Source organism: Triticum aestivum, chromosome 6A (assembly GCF_018294505.1).
Source record: "Triticum aestivum cultivar Chinese Spring chromosome 6A, IWGSC CS RefSeq v2.1, whole genome shotgun sequence".
NCBI lineage: Eukaryota > Viridiplantae > Streptophyta > Magnoliopsida > Poales > Poaceae > Triticum > Triticum aestivum.
Window position 1 is genome coordinate 88,981,395 of NC_057809.1, and position 9,804 is coordinate 88,991,198.

Below are 9,804 nucleotides of genomic sequence, written 5' to 3' on the forward strand. Positions count from 1 at the left end.
AACTTTGCCATATGTCATTTCATCATTTTCCGGATTCGTTGCCGTGGCACCCCTTTTCTTTCCACCACGGTGGCAAATGCTACATAATATGCTCTTATCAACATTTTCTTAAAAACTTGCATAAACTTGTTCATGTCATCCACATCATGATAACAACAATTAAAATGTTTAAATTGTTGTTGCATTAAATTACTAATGCATATGGGGAGTTATCGGATTTGTTGTTTATTATATCCGGCCCCATTTAAATTGTTTAGATGGTATAGTTTTGTTATGTTTCACCTCTTGCCATGTTAACCAACATTTAACTTTGTTGAGTACCTAACCGAGAGTGAACTAAATAATTGATGTGGTGTTCCGTCAATATGCAACTCGTTGCATATTGATCTCCACTTAATTTGTAGAACTGCTTGTGCACTTTGCCATGCCATGCTTCATTAAACCGGACATGCATCATACTCGATTGTGCATCGTGCCATGTTGTTGTGGTGGTTGTTTACTATGCTGTGTGCTTCTTTTCCGGTGTTTGCTTCTTCGGGTTGGTTCCGATAACGTCGAGGTTGTGAGGATCCATTCGTCTACGTCCGTTTGTCTTCTTCATGGACTCGTTCTTCTTCCTTGCGGGATTTCAGGCAAGATGATCATACCCTCGAAATCACTACTATCTTTGCTATGCTAGTTTGCTCGCTCTTTTGCCATGCCAATGCTACGATGCCTACCACTTGCTTGTCAGCCACCCAAATTGCCATGTCAAACCTCTAACCCACCATGTCCTAGCAAACCGTTGATTGGCTATGTTACCGCTTTGCTCAGCCCCTCTTATAGCGTTGTTAGTTGCAGGTGAAGATTGCAGTTTGTTCCTTGTTGGAACATGGAGATGTTGTTTCTTGTTGGAACATGTTACTTGTTGGGATATCACAATATATCTTATTTAATTAATGCATCTATATACTGGTAAAGGGTGGAAGGCTTGGCCTTATGCCTGGTGTTTTGTTCCACTCTTGCCGCCCTAGTTTCCGTCATATCGGTGTTATGTTCCCAGATTTTGCGTCCCTTACGCGGTTGGGCTATAATGGGAACCCCTTGACAGTTCGCCTTAAGTAAAGCTTTTCCAGCAATGCCCAACATTGGTTTTACCATTTGCCACCTAGCCTTTTTCCCTTGGGAGTCGCGCATCCCGAGGGTCATCTTTATTTTAACCCCCCCGGGCCAGTGCTTGTCTAAGTGTTGGTCCGAACTAGAGTCCTTTGCAGCGCCACCTCAGGGAAACTTGAGGGCTGGTTTTAGTTGTACGGAGCGCTCATCCGGTGTTGCCCTGAGAACGAGATATGTGCAGCTCCTATCAGGATGTCGGCGCATCGGGCGGTATTGCTGGTTTAGTTTTACCCTGTCGAAATGTCTTGTTGTACCGGGATACCGAGTCTGATCGGAATGTCTCGGGTGGAGGTCTATTCCTTCGTTGACCGTGAGAGCTTGTGATGGGCTAAGTTGGGACACCCCTGCAGGGATTTGAACTTTCGAAAGCCGTGCCCGCGGTTATGGGTAGATGGGAATTTGTTAACGTCCGGTTGTAGAAAACCCGAAGTTGACCTTAATTAAAATACATCAACCGTGTGTGTAACCGTGATGGTCTCTTTCCGGCGGAGTCCGGGAAGTGAACACGGTGTTGGAGTTATGCTTGACGTAGGTAGTCCAGGATCACTTCTTGATCATACCTTTATCGACCGTGCTTTGCCTTCTCTTCTCGCTCTCATTTGCGTATGTTAGCCACCATATATGCTAGTCGCTTGCTGCAGCTCCACCTTATTACCCCAGCCTTCCTATAAGCTTAAATAGTCTTGATCTCGCGGGTGCGAGATTGCTGAGTCCCTGTGGCTCACAGATACTTCCAAAACCAGTTTGCAGGTGCCGATGAGTTTGTGCAGTTGACGCAACCAAGCTCAGGAGGAGCTCAATGAAGATCTTGCCCTTTGTGTTGTTTCGTTCTAGTTGATCAGTAGTGGAGCCCAGTTGGGGTCGATCGGGGGCCTTTGTCGCATTTGGGGTTCTTCTTTTATTTTGGTTCCGTAGTCGGACCTTGATTGTATCTGGATGATGTAATGCTTTATTCATGTAATTGGGTGAAGTGGCGATTGTAAGCCAACTATGTATCTCTTTCCCTTATGTATTACATGGGTTGTGTGAACATTACCTCACTTGCGACATTGCTTTCAATGCGGTTATGCCTCTAAGTCGTGCTTCGACACGTGGGAGATATAGCCGCATCGAGGGCGTTACAAGTTGGTAATCAGAGCCTTCCCCGACCTTAGGAGCCCCACTGCTTGATCGTTTTTAGCGGCCGAGTTGTGTCTAGAAAAATATTTTGAGTCATTTAGGATTATATATATCGGAGAGTTAGGAATTCTTTTTACTCCCCAGTCTCTTCATCGCTCTGGTAAGGCATCCTGACGTAGAGTTTTGACTATTCTCTTCTCAAATTTCACTAAATTTTTTTTAGGATCACGCGGGTATCTTGGAATCGTTCCGATGGTTTTATGATGAGAACATTGTCTTGGTGCCTCCTGTCAGGGTTTTAGTGGAAGTGTCCCGGGGAGTTGAGCTCTGAGGTGTTGTCATCATAATTTTATCGTTGCAATTCTGGAATACCTGAGTTTAGTACGCCGACATCGAAAATCTCTTTTATGCAGTTCGTTGGTGAGATAACCTCGACGTCACCCAGTACTGGGGCGGGAGTTCGGGAGTATCGCCATAACTTGTATAACGGATGATTTTCGAAGGTTGAGGTAGATGATTTCCGAAGGTTTCTTGGTTATGTGTTGAAGGATGGATACAGCTGGATGTAGGATTTGCTAGTTTGGGTGAGATATTATGCTTCCCCTGTATCCCCAACACCTGATTGCATAACCGGAAAATTTCGGGAGTTTCATAGGTGGGAATTCAAGTAGCTCTTAGGATATCTTTCCGACGGATGTATGATATGAAATTGGGGTTCGACGTCTAGTGGTCCGCCTATTCACGGCCGATTTTACAGTGGTCTCGTTGTGTCTTAAAGAGTCCTTGGCTATGCCGACTCGGGAACGCTTCGTATGTCATGTGCACTGCCTTGTACATGATGGTGCTGTACGATCGAGCCCGTGTAGGCCCCACCACGAAAACTTCGGACGAAATCTCTACCGTATGTTTGTTCCGGCTTATTCTGCAAGCCAACCCTTTGTTTTTGTTTTGAGTTGTGGTATTCGAGTTGCTTCGAAGTCAAATGTTGATTCCATACCTTTTTCCTAAGCGGTATTCTCATACTCCTATGCGAATACTTATCCTTCTTGATAATCGAGTTGTCATTTCAATTTCTTCTCAACCGGTGTACTTCTCTTCAAGTGGATCCGATCATTTCAACAACCGCAAGATCAAGTATCAGTTCTTCTTAACGGTGTTTGTTTCATCCGTCTCCAAATTGTCTTTGTTTTTCCCACCCTCCCTCCCTTTGTTTTTCTCCAAGGATTCAGATCTCTTAATCGAGTATCCATATTATTGATGTGAAGTCGCTCCATTCTTTTCTATCAATATTCTTATCCGGTGATTATCAGGAAGATTCTAACGGAGCTTCAAGTTCGTCAACCTTCACTCATTTTTCTTCTCCGGTGGTTTAAATTCAAGCGTTATTGATCATATCTTCTCCTCGTTTTCAAATACCTTCTCATAACGGTTCACCTAATAATCTTTCACCGCTCGTTATTCTATTGTTCCGGAGTGCCCAAGATATCTCGAAGATTCGTGTTTCCACTCTACATTCATTCAAACTATTTCGAGGTTGTTTATCTCATTCAAGCCATTAAATTCAACCGGTGCAATCTCCTTTCTCAAGTAATCGTTCAACGGTGTTCCTTTTGAGTGGGTCCTAACCCACAGGTCTTTTCCCAGGATCTTACCTGACTCTTCTAATTCTCCCGGAGATATCCTTAAAATTCTTTTCGAAGTTTGACGTAAGAAAGAGTTATCATCAGTCAAATGCCATCTCCTAGGTCTTTCACAATTATTTTCATCGTTGGCTCAACCTCTTCGTTTTGATTCTTCCGGAGTGTCTAAATAATTCATGGTGGTGTTCTCGTCGTCATTCTCGGATTTTGAAGACCGAAGAAGAGTTTCTCCTTAATCTTGCTTCATTCTCTTCAAGATTCGTGATTCTAGCTCGTTGCCATCCTCTCATAATTGTTTCGATCGTGAGTATTCTTTTCACCCTTCCGGAGCAATTTAAGAGTCGTCTCAGTTTGTTATCCGGAGTCCATCAAGTCAGGTTTATTCATTCTCATCTTTCAGCTATCATTCTCCAATTTTACCGGTGCTTCATTCAAGTGATCTTTAATCGGCTCGTGATCTCTTCGTTCTCATGTATCTAAATTCTCTCAAGCATTTTCGTCCATTTGCTAATTCTTCCCGGTGTTTCTTTATCTTCTCTTCGTTCATTTTCAATTCTTACGGTGGTTCGTTCAACATTTCTCTTCCTTATCAATTTATTCATTGTTTCTATTCTACCGGTGGGTTGTTCAAGATCTTCTCAAGTTATCGATATCTATTTTAATCCTGTCTACGAGAATAAGTAGTGTGCCAAATCCGTTTTTTTGTCATCAATTTAATTGGTGAAGGTTAAACATAACGTAATTCTTATTCTTGCTTCATCCAACTGTCTAATTTCCTATTCCGGAGGTTCATCAAATTCTTGTTTCCATTTGTTCATCTTTCTTTACCGGAGTGCCAAGTTTTCTCTTTATCTCGTTGCTAAGCGTCATCCAAATCATTGCAAGGATTCACCTTGTGTTTTCAATTTCTCTTTCTTTTCATTCCTTTTGTTTACTAGAGTTCTTCATGGATGTTCTACAGGACGATTCATCGAGGATTTAATTCCTTCTCAAAGTTTTCATCAAGATTCATTTCTAGGGAGCTCAAGCTTTCTTCATATTGTAATCCGGAGTGCAATTCTTTCTTCCATATCATTGGAGATGGTATTATGTCATCCTTGATAATTTGAATTCATGTTTCTTGATTCACATGTTGTCATGAATGAGATATTTCAAATCCATCAATCTCGTCTTTGGAGTTATCTTGGGTTATATTTCACCTTAAGCCCTCCCTAAGGATGGTTGTTATTATGGTGCTTATAAATGACCCAAGTTCTTCTTTTATCCTCCCGGTGAAATACTTTCTCGTCTCCTTGTTCTTATCAATCCAATTCTTTTTCCCGTGAGTGGCAGGTTGTCACCTCATAAGCTGAGATGCATTTCACAAGACCATATCAAGCTTATTCTTTTCGTTGTTGGTGTTCCAACTACTCCGTTCGACCCTTTTCCTAAAGATGCCTTTTCAAGCTCTTTTGTGGCATAAGATGGCATTTTCTTCTCCATTCCTTTATTTCAATTATCTATCTTCTATTCTTTTGTTCCGGAGCCATTGTAATGTTGCTCTTCTCTCTCATCATCTTGGATCGTGCTCTTCTCTTGCTTATCCATTTAACCGGAGTGTTGTGCGTTTTTTGCTCAAGTTCTTTTCGCCTTATCAAGTCTTGTATATCTTTTCAACCGGAGTGCTGTCCAAATTTGTTCTTCCTTGTTTCTCTTTTCTAACGGAGTGTTTTCAACTTCGTCCATCTTTGTTGTTTTCTTCTTTAAATTAGTTCAACCTCGCAAGGTTCTTTGGTTTCACTCGTTTGTCAAAGAAGCAACTTAGTTTTCCCCTTCTCTTTCTCCTCTGTTTTTCCCTCCGGTGCCATTCTAGATCTCGGGACGAGATCCTCTCGTAGTGGTGGAGTGTTGTAACGCCCCGAGACCGTTGTGCCAGGTGTCGTTCAGTTATTCGCTGATGTTGCCAGGTCATTTGCTTGTGTGTTGCATTTCATCATGTCATCATGTGCATTGCATCATGTCATCATGCAACCCGTTTTAAAACTCAACTAAACAAATGGTATGGATCTTTGATCCATTTAAATCGAGGGAATTCACATGGCGATTCTCTTTACAACTTATCCTCTCGATATTTAGAGAGCTATAGTAATTATTCCAATTATGTGGAATTACCTTAACACACTTGCAAAAATCCCAAAGCCTTTTATTATTTCAACTCTTGGCCTCTAACTTTGCCATATGTCATTTCATCATTTTCCGGATTCGTTGCCGTGGCACCCCTTTTCTTTCCACCACGGTGGCAAATGCTACATAATATGCTCTTATCAACATTTTCTTAAAAACTTGCATAAACTTGTTCATGTCATCCACATCATGATAACAACAATTAAAATGTTTAAATTGTTGTTGCATTAAATTACTAATGCATATGGGGAGTTATCGGATTTGTTGTTTATTATATCCGGCCCCATTTAAATTGTTTAGATGGTATAGTTTTGTTATGTTTCACCTCTTGCCATGTTAACCAACATTTAACTTTGTTGAGTACCTAACCGAGAGTGAACTAAATAATTGATGTGGTGTTCCGTCAATATGCAACTCGTTGCATATTGATCTCCACTTAATTTGTAGAACTGCTTGTGCACTTTGCCATGCCATGCTTCATTAAACCGGACATGCATCATACTCGATTGTGCATCGTGCCATGTTGTTGTGGTGGTTGTTTACTATGCTGTGTGCTTCTTTTCCGGTGTTTGCTTCTTCGGGTTGGTTCCGATAACGTCGAGGTTGTGAGGATCCATTCGTCTACGTCCATTTGTCTTCTTCATGGACTCGTTCTTCTTCCTTGCGGGATTTCAGGCAAGATGATCATACCCTCGAAATCACTACTATCTTTGCTATGCTAGTTTGCTCGCTCTTTTGCCATGCCAATGCTACGATGCCTACCACTTGCTTGTCAGCCACCCAAATTGCCATGTCAAACCTCTAACCCACCATGTCCTAGCAAACCGTTGATTGGCTATGTTACCGCTTTGCTCAGCCCCTCTTATAGTGTTGTTAGTTGCAGGTGAAGATTGCAGTTTGTTCCTTGTTGGAACATGGAGATGTTGTTTCTTGTTGGAACATGTTACTTGTTGGGATATCACAATATATCTTATTTAATTAATGCATCTATATACTGGTAAAGGGTGGAAGGCTTGGCCTTATGCCTGGTGTTTTGTTCCACTCTTGCCGCCCTAGTTTCCGTCATATCGGTGTTATGTTCCCGGATTTTGCGTCCCTTACGCGGTTGGGCTATAATGGGAACCCCTTGACAGTTCGCCTTAAGTAAAGCTTTTCCAGCAATGCCCAACATTGGTTTTACCATTTGCCACCTAGCCTTTTTCCCTTGGGAGTCGCGCATCCCGAGGGTCATCTTTATTTTAACCCCCCCGGGCCAGTGCTTGTCTAAGTGTTGGTCCGAACTAGAGTCCTTTGCAGCGCCACCTCAGGGAAACTTGAGGGCTGGTTTTAGTTGTACGGAGCGCTCATCCGGTGTTGCCCTGAGAACGAGATATGTGCAGCTCCTATCAGGATGTCGGCGCATCGGGCGGTATTGCTGGTTTAGTTTTACCCTGTCGAAATGTCTTGTTGTACCGGGATACCGAGTCTGATCGGAATGTCTCGGGTGGAGGTCTATTCCTTCGTTGACCGTGAGAGCTTGTGATGGGCTAAGTTGGGACACCCCTGCAGGGATTTGAACTTTCGAAAGCCGTGCCCGCGGTTATGGGTAGATGGGAATTTGTTAACGTCCGGTTGTAGAAAACCCGAAGTTGACCTTAATTAAAATACATCAACCGTGTGTGTAACCGTGATGGTCTCTTTCCGGCGGAGTCCGGGAAGTGAACACGGTGTTGGAGTTATGCTTGACGTAGGTAGTCCAGGATCACTTCTTGATCATACCTTTATCGACCGTGCTTTGCCTTCTCTTCTCGCTCTCATTTGCGTATGTTAGCCACCATATATGCTAGTCGCTTGCTGCAGCTCCACCTTATTACCCCAGCCTTCCTATAAGCTTAAATAGTCTTGATCTCGCGGGTGCGAGATTGCTGAGTCCCTGTGGCTCACAGATACTTCCAAAACCAGTTTGCAGGTGCTGATGAGTTTGTGCAGTTGACGCAACCAAGCTCAGGAGGAGCTCGATGAAGATCTTGCCCTTTGTGTTGTTTCGTTCTAGTTGATCAGTAGTGGAGCCCAGTTGGGGTCGATCGGGGGCCTTTGTCGCATTTGGGGTTCTTCTTTTATTTTGGTTCCGTAGTCGGACCTTGATTGTATCTGGATGATGTAATGCTTTATTCATGTAATTGGGTGAAGTGGCGATTGTAAGCCAACTATGTATCTCTTTCCCTTATGTATTACATGGGTTGTGTGAAGATTACCTCACTTGCAACATTGCTTTCAATGCGGTTATGCCTCTAAGTCGTGCTTCGACACGTGGGAGATATAGCCGCATCGAGGGCGTTACAGTAATATTAGTAGACGTCAAGAAATGCCTATGAATTATTCACTCGTTATTGAACCATTTGATGTTTGGGGCTTTGACTATATGGGACCCTTTCCTTCCTCTAATGGTTATACACATATTCTAGTTTATGTTGATTACGTTACTAAGTGGGTAGAAGCTATTCCAACTAGTAGTGCTGATCATAACACTTCTATTAAAATGCTTAAAGAAGTTATTTTTTCAAGGTTTGGAGTCCCTAGATATTTAATGATTGATGGTGGTTCACATTTTATTCATGGTGCTTTCCGTAAAATGCTTGCTAAATATAATGTTAATCATAGAATTGCATCTCCTTATCACCCTCAGTCTAGTGGTCAAGTAGAATTGAGGAATAGAGAGCTCAAATTAATTTTGCAAAAGACTGTTAATATATCTAGAAAGAATTGGTCCAAGAAACTTGATGATGCATTATGGGCCTATAGAACTGCATATAAAAATCCTATGGGCATGTCTCCGTATAAAATGGTCTATGGAAAAGCATGTCACTTACCTCTGGAACTAGAACACAAGGCATATTGGGCTATTAAAGAACTCAACTATGACTTTAAACTTGCCGGTGGGAAGAGGTTATTTGATATTAGTTCACTCGATGAAAGGAGAACCCAAGCCTATGAAAATGCCAAGTTGTTTAAAGAAAAAGTTAAAAGATGGCATGATAAAAGGATACAAAAGCGTGAGTTTAATGTAGGTGATTATGTATTGCTATACAACTCTTGTTTAAGATTTTTTTTGCAGGAAAACTTCTCTCTAAATGGGAAGGTCCTTACGTTATCGGGGAGGTCTATCATTCCAGTGCCATAAAAATCAACAACTTCGAAGGCACAAATCCGAAGGTGGTGAACGGTCAAGGAATCAAACATCATATCTCAGGTAATCCCATAAATGTTGAAACCAATGTTATTGAAACCGTAACGCTGGAGGAATACATAAGGGACACTTTCCGGAACATTTCAGACTCCGAAAAGGAATAGGTATGTGGTACGGTAAGTAAAGAGACTCCAAAACAGTTTTTAAGGCAATATTTCTCCGTTTTGGAATATTTAGAAAAATAGAAAAATAAGAAGCAGTCCGGGAAGGACACGAGGGCCCCACGAGGGTGGAGGGCGCGCCCTACCCCCCTGGGCGCGCCGCCTACCTTGTGGGCACCTCGTGTGCTCTCCGGACTCCGTTTTCATACACGACATGTATTTTGGTCGGTAAAAATTCATTATATAATCTCCCGGGGGTTTTGACTCCCGTATCACGCAAAAATCTCCTGTCTTTGTTTCGAGCAATTTTTCTGACAGATCCAGGTCGTCATGTCGTCTTCAAGTGCCCCAAGGACCAGTTCTTCGAGAAGGTCATCAACCCTTACCTCGCAGAAGTGCT